Below are 10,631 nucleotides of genomic sequence, written 5' to 3'. Positions count from 1 at the left end.
AAAATTGGACGTCAATTAATATCAAAATCGAATCAATTATAAATTTAAAACACATAGATCAGTGAAAAAATGGTAAAAAAAAGTATACACATGTCGTTTTGGCATAACCGATAACCCATCTTTACAAAACTAGTGTAAGATGATGCATGTCTCACTTATAAACTCTTGTATATTTTCTATGTAGAATTTGAGAGTTTTTCCCGGTATACACTCATTCACATAAAATACTATTGGCTTGGCTTGTAGATATAAGTAGTGGGTGACCTGATCAATAAGCTTTGATATCATATTAGATTTCTATATTAGATCTAACTTATCTTTACAAAACCGACTTGTAAGGCAAGAAATGTCTTTCTTCAAAAAATCTTATTATATACTTTCTATGTGCGACTTCGGTCCCAATAGGAAACAACATAAACAAATATTGCAATGAGAGTGTTTCATTTGGAAAATTAAAATAAATTTGAGGGGTTAAAGTGCAAAGAAAAATATTACTACCATCATTGTTTTGCTCTTAGTGTACGCACCACAAAGTAGAAGCTTAGTGAGCAAGAAAGTAGCGAGAGAGAGAGAGAGAGAGAGTCAAAGTTCCGACTTCTAACCTCAAAGCTACAAAATCCAACTTCTTTAATTAATTCACTAGCTTATTTACTACCAGCTAACTTATCATTTGTCCGTTGTATTTTACCAAAAATAATCTTAGTGTACGTGTTTGGTAGAGTTTTTACCCCTTGGGTGATTGGGAAAGCTAGAACACAAGAAGGGTATAGTACCTTTAAAATGAAGGAATCAAAATACGAACCTTTGACAAAAATCATGGGAATTAACAAAAGTTGTTGGAATAATATATTTGTCCGAAATATGTGCGACTATTACTAAAGTACAATTTGTTTATTCCTTGTTAACTTTTGCATATTCGAAGAATAATTGGCAGTATTATAAGGGATATATTATAAGAGAGTCTTACAGTTTTGGACTGGGTTAAAGATCATTCCGGCTCCGCTAGGGTCTAACCCGAGTCCACTAAGCAGGCGGTATCATACGGTGGACACGCTTTAAAATTTACCAGATCACAGTACATGCTGAGGGTTACACACGAGGTCCGAAATTTCACGACGCCTACACAGGCTCACCAAGGTCGAGGTTACCTACCTCCGCACTAACATATACGATTGTCCGGATAAGGTTTTCTAGCCAAGCCCTACCTAAACTCCTATATATATCCAGGCTTTAGCCTTGGGATATGTATGACACTTCTTACCCTAGCTAAACTTGTGACCTCTCCTTTTAACCCCTTACTTACTTGAGCGTCATAGTAAGTGCAGGTACACTACTCCCCTTCGTCTCACCGGGGGGCCGACGATCAACCTCTGCAGGCAGCAGATCCAAACAGCTCAACCATCCTCTTAGGTCCAACATGATCACTTACATTTAGGGACAACCAATTTTTTTTATAAAGGATCTTATAATTAGGGACAATATTGTATATCATACCTGAACATATGTTGTCAATAACACAATGATGTAACATTGTGATGTTGTCCTCCATTACTATGCCATAGGCCTGCAAAGCACCATTGAGAGTAGTGACAATAACGGCGGCTATTAGTGGTTGAATATGACACCATCACGACTCGATCACACTATTGTAGCGGTTTGAAGGTCGCTATTATGATTTTGAGTGAAAATTCTCAAAAACCCTAATTTTGAATTTCTCTTTTAATCCGTTGAGGGTATATCAATTCTTTTACCTCCTTTGAGTGACCTAATATTGTAACCTACATGTTTGATTTTTTAATTGTGGCCGGTTTTTCTTCTCTTCTAGTTCGTGTTGTAATCAGGGTCTTGGATCTGCCACTGGCATGTGTAACGCCCTCCTTGTTATTTAATTATTTTTCTTGAGATAGAGTCGAATTATATGATTTATTTAATTATGTGATATGTTGATATTTTATTGAGTGGCTTTATTTTATTATTTATTAGAATATATTTAGTGGGAGAATATAATTAGTGGAAGAATATATTTAGTGGGAGAATATAATTAGTGGAAGAATATATTTAGTGGGAGAATATAATTAGTGGAAGAATATATTTAGTGGGAGAATATATTTAGTGGAAGAATATATTTAGTGGAGAAATATAATTATTTAGAATAATGAGGCTTTGGGGCAGAATTGGAATTAAGAGAAAATAAATAGGTTATGGTTTATATAAAAAGGAGAGCTAGAGTTAGAAAATTATATTACGTGCAAAAACTGTTTTGGAGAAAGAGGAGAAACCTAGAGAAAGAGGAGAAACGAAGAGAAGAGAAGAGTCAGAGAAGGAGAAGTCTGTTGAACCTTGCTGTCAATTAATCTAAGATAACCATGATTAACTGTTTTGAAATGGAATGTTTAATAAGTTGTTTATGTTGTTGAGACCTTTAGTGTCAAGTACTTGTTTAATGTTTAAGAATTTTTCCGCTGCGACATATTTGAAGTTATTGACAGAAGTTGTTTTAAATAAAGAGCGGATTTTGACTCTATTCATATTTGATTTATCTTGAAGAAAGAAATGTGACATCCTGTTTTAAGTTGAATACTCTGATTATTATTATGTATTATTTTACATGTTGGAAAAACGGGATGTTACAGCATGCAGGAGAGGTGAGGAATTACAAGCATATGCAGGATTTGTGCTTTGGATGCGGTAAGAATCCTTATCATCAAATTATGTCCTTCCATAATTACTATCAGACAAAACCATTTACATAACCAACAGAAAAAGAGCAAAAGAAATGGGTGGACAGACATATATCATTGTCGGCAAAGCCTTACAAAAAAGCTTAGTACACTGCCTGTCAACTTAAAGTTCATTCTCTCACTTTCTTTTTTATCTCTCTTCACTATCATGCCGTGCCATGCCATGGTATTGGTATATATGAAATGGATAACTCCACTATATTTCATGCATTTGAGATAGCCTAGATTCGTATTTCAAATAGCTACGTGGATGTATATAATAATTATATGACTATATGAAACTAGCGTGAGTTAACTCGCGCAGGGTGTAACACCTGCGTGAGTTAACTCATGCAGCGTGACTTAAGTCACGCATGTGTAAAATTAAGTCATGTTTGATTTACACATGCGTTAGTTAACTAGCGCAGGGGTATTTTAGTCAATTTAACTGGATGGGAGCGAAAATTGCTGGGCGAAGAGCAGAAATCTAAATCCAACACTTTATATGTTTCCAACCATCATGCAAATATCCACTCAAACATTCGATTTTGTCAATATTTTTTATTCTTTGCTGCATATTCCAACGTGTATGCCGAATTAATTGTAAAGACAAATGCTAATATCGCTGCACAAGATCCCATTACACAGGCAGGCACGTAGCTATGCTCACACCTTAAGCAAACATACACACTTCTTGTGTGGTTTACTTGTGGCAGGACAACTCCAACAAAATTAACATAAGAATTATTTGTATTATACCTATTTTACTAAAAAGAGGTGTAAAATACTCCCTCCGTTTCAAAATGAGTGTCGTTTTAGGTGTTTACACACGTATTAAGAAATGCAATGATTAAGAGAAAGAGAATGGTTATTTTACCAAATTATCCTTATTAACTATTGGTTAGTTTTAAAAGTAATACTTTGGAAGTAGTGTGCAGAGTATTAATTGGAGGGTACAATTGAAAAGAAAAAGTTATTATTGCATTGGAAACTGAAAGCGACACTCATTTTGAAACAATTTTTTTTGGCTAAAGCGACACTCATTTTGAAACGGAGGGAGTATAAATAAGGTGACAATTTTGTAAATATATTGAAAATTTTGTTTTAGTGAGTAAGTTTCAAAACCTAATTTTAAGAAAAAATGGAGTCAAATATGAAATAAAAACAAGGTGGCAAACTTGTAAATATTATTTTATATCCGATTTTAAGACACACGACCAGCGGTGAAGCTAGCAATATTTTCATGAGGTGGCTACATATAAAGAATTTTTTTTAAGCTAATCTAACTCAGTAGGCAAAAAAAATCAACATAACTATTACTTATATAAAATGTTCTTCATAAAATATACACTTGATTCAACATGAACAGACTATACAAAAAAAATGCAGCAACAACAGATTGTACCAAAAAAGCCACAGTAGAATAACTGATTGTACTAAAAAAGCTACAACAAAAGAAATATAAACCAATAGTAGCTATTTATGAAAATTTAACTCGGCGACTCTTCATAGACTCAAATTCATCCATAATTGCATCTGAGCTAAACTGACTTGCAATGTCTTTTTCAATGTAAATAACCAAGCTATTTGAAAGAAAATCATCACTCATTTTGTTTCTTTGTTTTGTCTTGAGATTTTTCATTGATGAGAAAACTCTCTCTGTTGATTTTTCATTGGGTGTTATTCTTCTGGTTCCTGTACGACATGATTAAATAATTTGAAGTTCGACCGAAAGTTAAATAAAGATAAAAAAAATTATTTCACTTAAAATAAAATTTGGGGTAGCTAAATATATATTATTAGGAATAGCTAAATATAAAAATATGCCTACTACTCGCTCAAAAAAATAATTTTTTTTGGGTAGCCATGGCTACCTCTCCCTTGCACTAGCAACCGCCCCTGCACACGACGCTTCACTTACAAAGCTCTTTATTGATGGACTTGTTTCAATTATTTTAATATTAATTTTAAAAGCTAATAAAAAATGCTCCAAAAAAAACAACCGCCACTCAGCTTATGATTCTAATTTTTAGTACCATTGAACATCACCTCCATATTTGCTGTCATCCTTGACACCGCCATTGTCATGTTGTATCCCACCGCCACGGCTTACAAATAATGAAATACCAGAAGTTATTCTATAGAAAAATTGTTTCATCTAGGCAGGAGAGATAGAGAGAGCAATGAAACACAAAAAAGGTGAGAGGATGAGAGAGGTAGGTAGTGGCGGGTAGCACTTTGGTGCCATTAATGGCACCGTGCCATTAAATCTGGGCCACACAAACACATTGTCATTGTATTTGGGCCACACAACACATCTATCTTAGTGCCATTAATGACCCAGATTTAATGGCACGGTGTCATTAATGGCACCAAAGTGGTGCCCGGTAGTGGCAAGGAAGCATAACACTCTTGTGTTAAAGGAAAAAAAAAAGTAGGTAGATACGATCATCAAACAATCTAATTATTCAATGGAAGATAATTGTGTTTTACGAGAAAAAAATAATATTAATAGCAGGTCTCAAAACCGATTGCAAATTGAAAAGTAGTAGATATGAAGATCAAAACATTCCTTAGAAAAAAGAAGAAGATCAAAACATGTTTGATAGGGTCGACCGGTATAAGATACTGGTACCACATTCGTGTGTTTAGCACGAAAATCCTATCGTGCCATTTAGCATTTTTCTTAATATATTAATTGTTCTGTTAATATTTTTTTTCTTCTTCTAGGATTCGAACCTTTGACCTCCAACTTTTCAATCTTTAAATTAAACCAATTTAACTACTTATGCTCCTAAATATCATTGCAAACCTTATTTAAAAAAAAAAATGTGATATCTTTTCTCCATATATTTTTTTAAAAATTATATGTAAAACACATTGATAAAATGAAAAATGTAACATGGACCTATAAACGGTCCACATCCAACCACCAACATTTCCTGTATTTGATTCCTTGCCACCAACAGGTACCACAAAAACGGAAGCACTAAAGTTGTTGTCTCAATTCATTCGTGCAAGGTAGTTTTCAATTTATGTGTAGTGTAAATCTGATTCATGAACCTTTATGCAATTCTCATGTAATATACTTGGTTAGATCCAACACTTTATATTGATATTTTCATAAAAATCCTCACAATTTTCTTTCACTTCTCTCTCTAAAGGCCACAAAATTTCTTCCTATTCTCTCTCTAAAAACCCCATCTGCCTCCCCCTCTCACTATTCACCATCTTCTCCAAATCTTTCAAACCTTCAAGAATCATTACAAAGCCATGCATATGAGTTCGTAGTTGTGTTATCCCAAGTGTTTAGCAAGCAAAACTCATCCCTCCCTCTCCCTCTCCCTCTCCTTGTAAGCCAACCGCCCCTCTTTCTCATTTTTCATAAGTTTCTAATTTTCACTCCAATCCAAGGGAAATCAAATCATATGGAAGCTTGGTTTTAAAGATATCCATGATGAATTGAACCATTGGTAAGCAACAAAGCTCTTTCCCCTCTTCCTCCAATATTGTCTTTGTTGGAATTATTCCAAAATTCTTGTGTTTATGTGATATGGGTATTATGATTCTAACATGTTTGATGATTATGACATTCAACTTAGAAAATGTAAAAGATGAGAGGTGCAGTGCAGGGGTTCTTGTAAATCTAAACTACCATCTCTGTTTCTCATTTACATTTCTATTTTCAATTTATTATAAAATAACCATAAAATAAATATTTTCTCATGAACTTGAATTTTAAGATTATATTAATGGTTAAATATGTTTTTAGTCTCTATAAATATGTCAATTCGTTTTAGTCCTTCTAAAATTTTTCTTCAACTTTTAGTCCCTATAAAATTTTCAATCTTCACTTTTGGTCACTCTTTTAAAGTAAACTCATATGTAGAATTCATATTTTTTAATAAAATTTTCCAGAAAAATTCAAAATATTATAAGAATAACTCCAAAAAAAATTTGGAATTTTTTAACAAAACATGAATTTAATATGAATTTTTATATTTTTAACGGTTAAAAATTCATATTTAATTTGAAAAATTCTAATTTTCTTTGAGAATTTTTTATAGAATATTTTACGCATTTCTGCACAATTTCATTAAAAAAATACAAAAATTAAATTAAAAATAGGGACCAAAAGTAGTGATTGAAAATTTTATAGGGACTAAAAGTTGAAGGAAAATTTTAGAGGGACTAAAACGAAAAGTTGACATATTTATAGAGACAAAAAAAATATTTAACCCTTATATTAATATGCTTTTATGGGTTACTTTAGTATTTGTTTCTAGTTGATTAAAGCATTGGGTTTGTTTATTAGGATTGATTAATCTTGTTTGAATGTGCAGGTAGAGTTCACATCTTGTTCACGACCTCCTCCGTTGTTCACCACTTCTCAATTTTTCACTGCCTCTGCTCACCACTCATTCTCTGTGTGGTGAATTCCTTCTCTGTTTTCGACCTAAGGTTATTATAAGTGATTTGATTCCTTCTCTTCGTTCTGTTCTTCTATTCGGAACATCTTCAATCCTAGATTTTATCCCGTGCGTGAAACTCAAACGTGTAAGTTTCCTATAACATTATATTGATTTTAGCTTCTCTTGTTTTTTTTTTTTTTTTGAATGAAATAATTTAGAGTCAGGCTGGTTTGTGTTGGATGATTTTGAGTTTAAGTTGATTAAACTAAATGTTAGATTTTTTTTTTTTTGGTATTGTTACGACCAAACAAAATTAATACAGTAATTCAGGTAACCTAATTTTAATTTATTGTAGTTAAACAAAATTATTATAGTCATTTACGAAGAAAACTTAATAAATAGCTTCTTTTTGATTCACATTTGAACAGAACATGGCAATCGGCACCAACCGCCTGCATTTTTTCATTGCAACTCTATGCATTGCTTTTTTGTTCGCTACAGCAGGTAACATATTTATTCATTTATTGGCAGCCTATATTTCCATGAATTTTTACAGATTAATTTTATAATGTAATTCTAATTTGTACACAAGGAGTGAAATGGAAATTATGTTCTTACGTTAACCATCATGATATATTTGTTAGACTATTATTCTAGTTTGTTTTAATTTTTTTTATGGATAGCTTGTTCTAATATGTTAAATACAATATGCCGAACTTGTTGTGTATAAAATAAAAATAAATTTATGAATTCAAAATTTGACAAGATTCTATTGATTGTAGAAGGATCAAATGCTCACTTACCTACATGGAGGTATTGCTATGGCGTAGAGTTATGTGTAAAACAAACGTGCACTCATGATTGCGAAAAACGTGGGTTTCCTAAGGGCGCTGCCTGGTGTTTTGGAAAGCCTGTTTGTTGTTGCAATTGATCATTTTTACCATTTCAAATAAAAACATTGATTATTATTTTAATCAATTTTGGTAATCATCACTTCCATCTAAAGAGAAACTTGAGGCTCAAATCTATAGGATGCTATTATGACAAGTTTATGGTGTTTATACATGTTTTACATGAAGAAAAAATATCATAATTTGAAAAGGCACAAGTGGTAATTCAAAAATAAATTTTCTTTTCTTATTTAATAAGCTGTATTCTCAATTTGTTATTAATAGGTTTTGTGTTTATTTTCAAAAATCAGAGTAATTTTTATTCAAATTTGTGTTAAAATAAATGAAAATCAAATTTTAAACAAAATGTGCAATGAAATCACAAAACTTAGTCAAATACAAACATAATCGGAGACAATCCCCCTAGCAGCAATATCAACATCCCCAGGCAAACATGACATCACAAAATCATAAGAATACTAATGCTTCCATAAAAAATTTAGAGGTACAAATTAGTCAACTAGTCAAAAAACTTGTTGATAATCAAATCGAAGAGTTTAAAGCCAACACTCCGAATAATCTAAAGGATCAATGCAATAATGCTACGAAAAAATTGACGGGGAGGAGGACATTGTTGACGAAGATGACGATGTTATGGAGGAAAGTGAGCTTTAGAGGATTGTTGACTTCTTATTTTAAGGAAGTGGTAGAAAATAAAGTTGTGGTACAATAGGTGAGGAGGAAGGAGAAGAAAAGAAGAAGTTAGTCGAAAATAAAACTGGTAGAAATAATTGAGAAGGCCATGCTTGATCTGGGAAACTAGAACAATTGAATAACCAACAATTACACAAAGACACAATATTTCCATCAACAAAGTACACCTTCATTTGGCCAACAAAAACGACAGCAAAATTTAATACATAAGAGTAAATCGGTGAAATCAGTTACACATCCACAACATCATATCATATAATTATGTTATGGAGTATTACACAATTAAACCAAAATACATGTTAATTGAATAAAACGGCTGAGGTGATTTAGAAGTCCTACAGTGGATGAAAAAGTAAGTGTTAAAATCAAAATCTATGTGAGAGAAACCATAAATTCAATGACTTAAGGTTTTGAGTAAAGATATAGTGTCCCCTCATTTTTGTGGTTGTTATTGATCCAATGTGAATAATCGTTTGGGCTTCCCTCATGACGCAACAATATCAAAGTTGGTGGTTCGACCAAGGGTTCGCCCAGCTTCTTGTGCCAAAAGTCTGGGTGATGATGAAGATTAATAAATCTTTAGCTTAAGGGAAAGTATACTCAAATGAATGAAATGACTTGACCTAATAAAGGAATCAAAATACAAGCAAAAGATCCCATGAATAGATTGTTAGAACAAGTTGTAATATCCCAAAATTAATTATGATCCAAGAAAAATTATTCCTCTCGTCGCCGCATCTTTGACTTCCCAAGAAGATCATGAAATGACAACATTTCCAAACCCAAAACAGAAGACATGGCAAAACATAAAGACTAACCAATAAAAATTCCTAGCTAAATGAATCGGAAAAATTCTTTATATGCTTGATTCTTGATTCTTGATTCTTTGCTGCTTTTTTCAAGGTCTGTGCTGAATTGTAAAGACAAATGCCAATGTGGCTGCACAAGATTCCATTGCACATGTAGGCACCGAGCCATGCTCACACCTTAAGCAAGCATACACACTTCTTGTGTGGTTTGCTGTGATAAAGCAACTCCAACAAGAACTCTTCTTGTTATATATATATATATATATATATATATATATATATATATATATATATATATATATATAACACAAACTCTCCAATATCAACTCAAACACAACTCAACTCACACAACTGGTACCCTAGCATCTCATATATATCTATTTTCTTCTTTTCAACACACAATTTTCCCATAGCCAGCCTTAAATAAAAAATGAAATCCTTTTTTACGGTCATTGCTCCAATGTGCAAGCAGAATGCATGTGCTGAAGGTGACGGTGATTGGTTTGGTTATACATATGTGTATCTTACAAGGAAGGTGATGATGACGATGATGGTGGTTATGACTATGCTCCCGCCGCGTAAAACTCTAATGCTTTAACTTACATTAGTCTAGTAGTTAATATTGCAGCCTATTGAAGATATAGTTAGTAGTCGTTTAATATAGTTAGAAATTAATTAGTAACATTTTCTTTCCATTTGTATTATTTTACTTTTTATCATTACAAAAGAGTGTTATTTCATCACATGGTAAAACATAATATAAGATTCATAGTCTTTAATGTCATCCATCTATGTGAAAGAAATATTTGTTGTTGTTCCCTCATATTGACTATAAGTGGTCTCTCACAATACCAATCCAACCACATGTTAGCAAGTCATTTATAAGATTGAGAGGTGTTAAATTTATGGTAATACAATAAGCCTCGTATTCAAAATATGAAACCCTAAAATGGAGTTCTCGAACATTCCAACAGCAGTGATGCTATTTCCAGCGAGGAAATTCATCACGAAGGGATCACGAAAGTATGGCAGCCGTTGCTTTTGGTTCTTTATAGCAAAACATGGGTTGATGGAAAATAAAAGACG

The 10,631-nt window shown here is 32.6% G+C and overlaps 1 long non-coding RNA gene across 1 annotated transcript; it reads left to right on the top strand.

Moving 5' to 3' along the window:
- Positions 1–5,150: 5,150 nt before the first annotated feature.
- Positions 5,151–8,233, top strand: LOC146950073 (uncharacterized). Its single transcript, XR_015027424.1, has 4 exons — positions 5,151–6,193; positions 7,064–7,277; positions 7,561–7,636; positions 7,915–8,233. It is a non-coding gene; the product is annotated as an uncharacterized LOC146950073 (long non-coding RNA).
- The last annotated feature ends 2,398 nt before the right edge of the window (positions 8,234–10,631 follow it).

This window comes from Medicago sativa, chromosome 2 (genome assembly GCF_051527215.1).
Source record: "Medicago sativa cultivar Bolivia chromosome 2, Bolivia_mono, whole genome shotgun sequence".
Classification (NCBI taxonomy): domain Eukaryota; kingdom Viridiplantae; phylum Streptophyta; class Magnoliopsida; order Fabales; family Fabaceae; genus Medicago; species Medicago sativa.
Note: the sequence above shows the minus strand (reverse complement) of the source record. Positions and strands in the feature narration are given on the sequence as shown.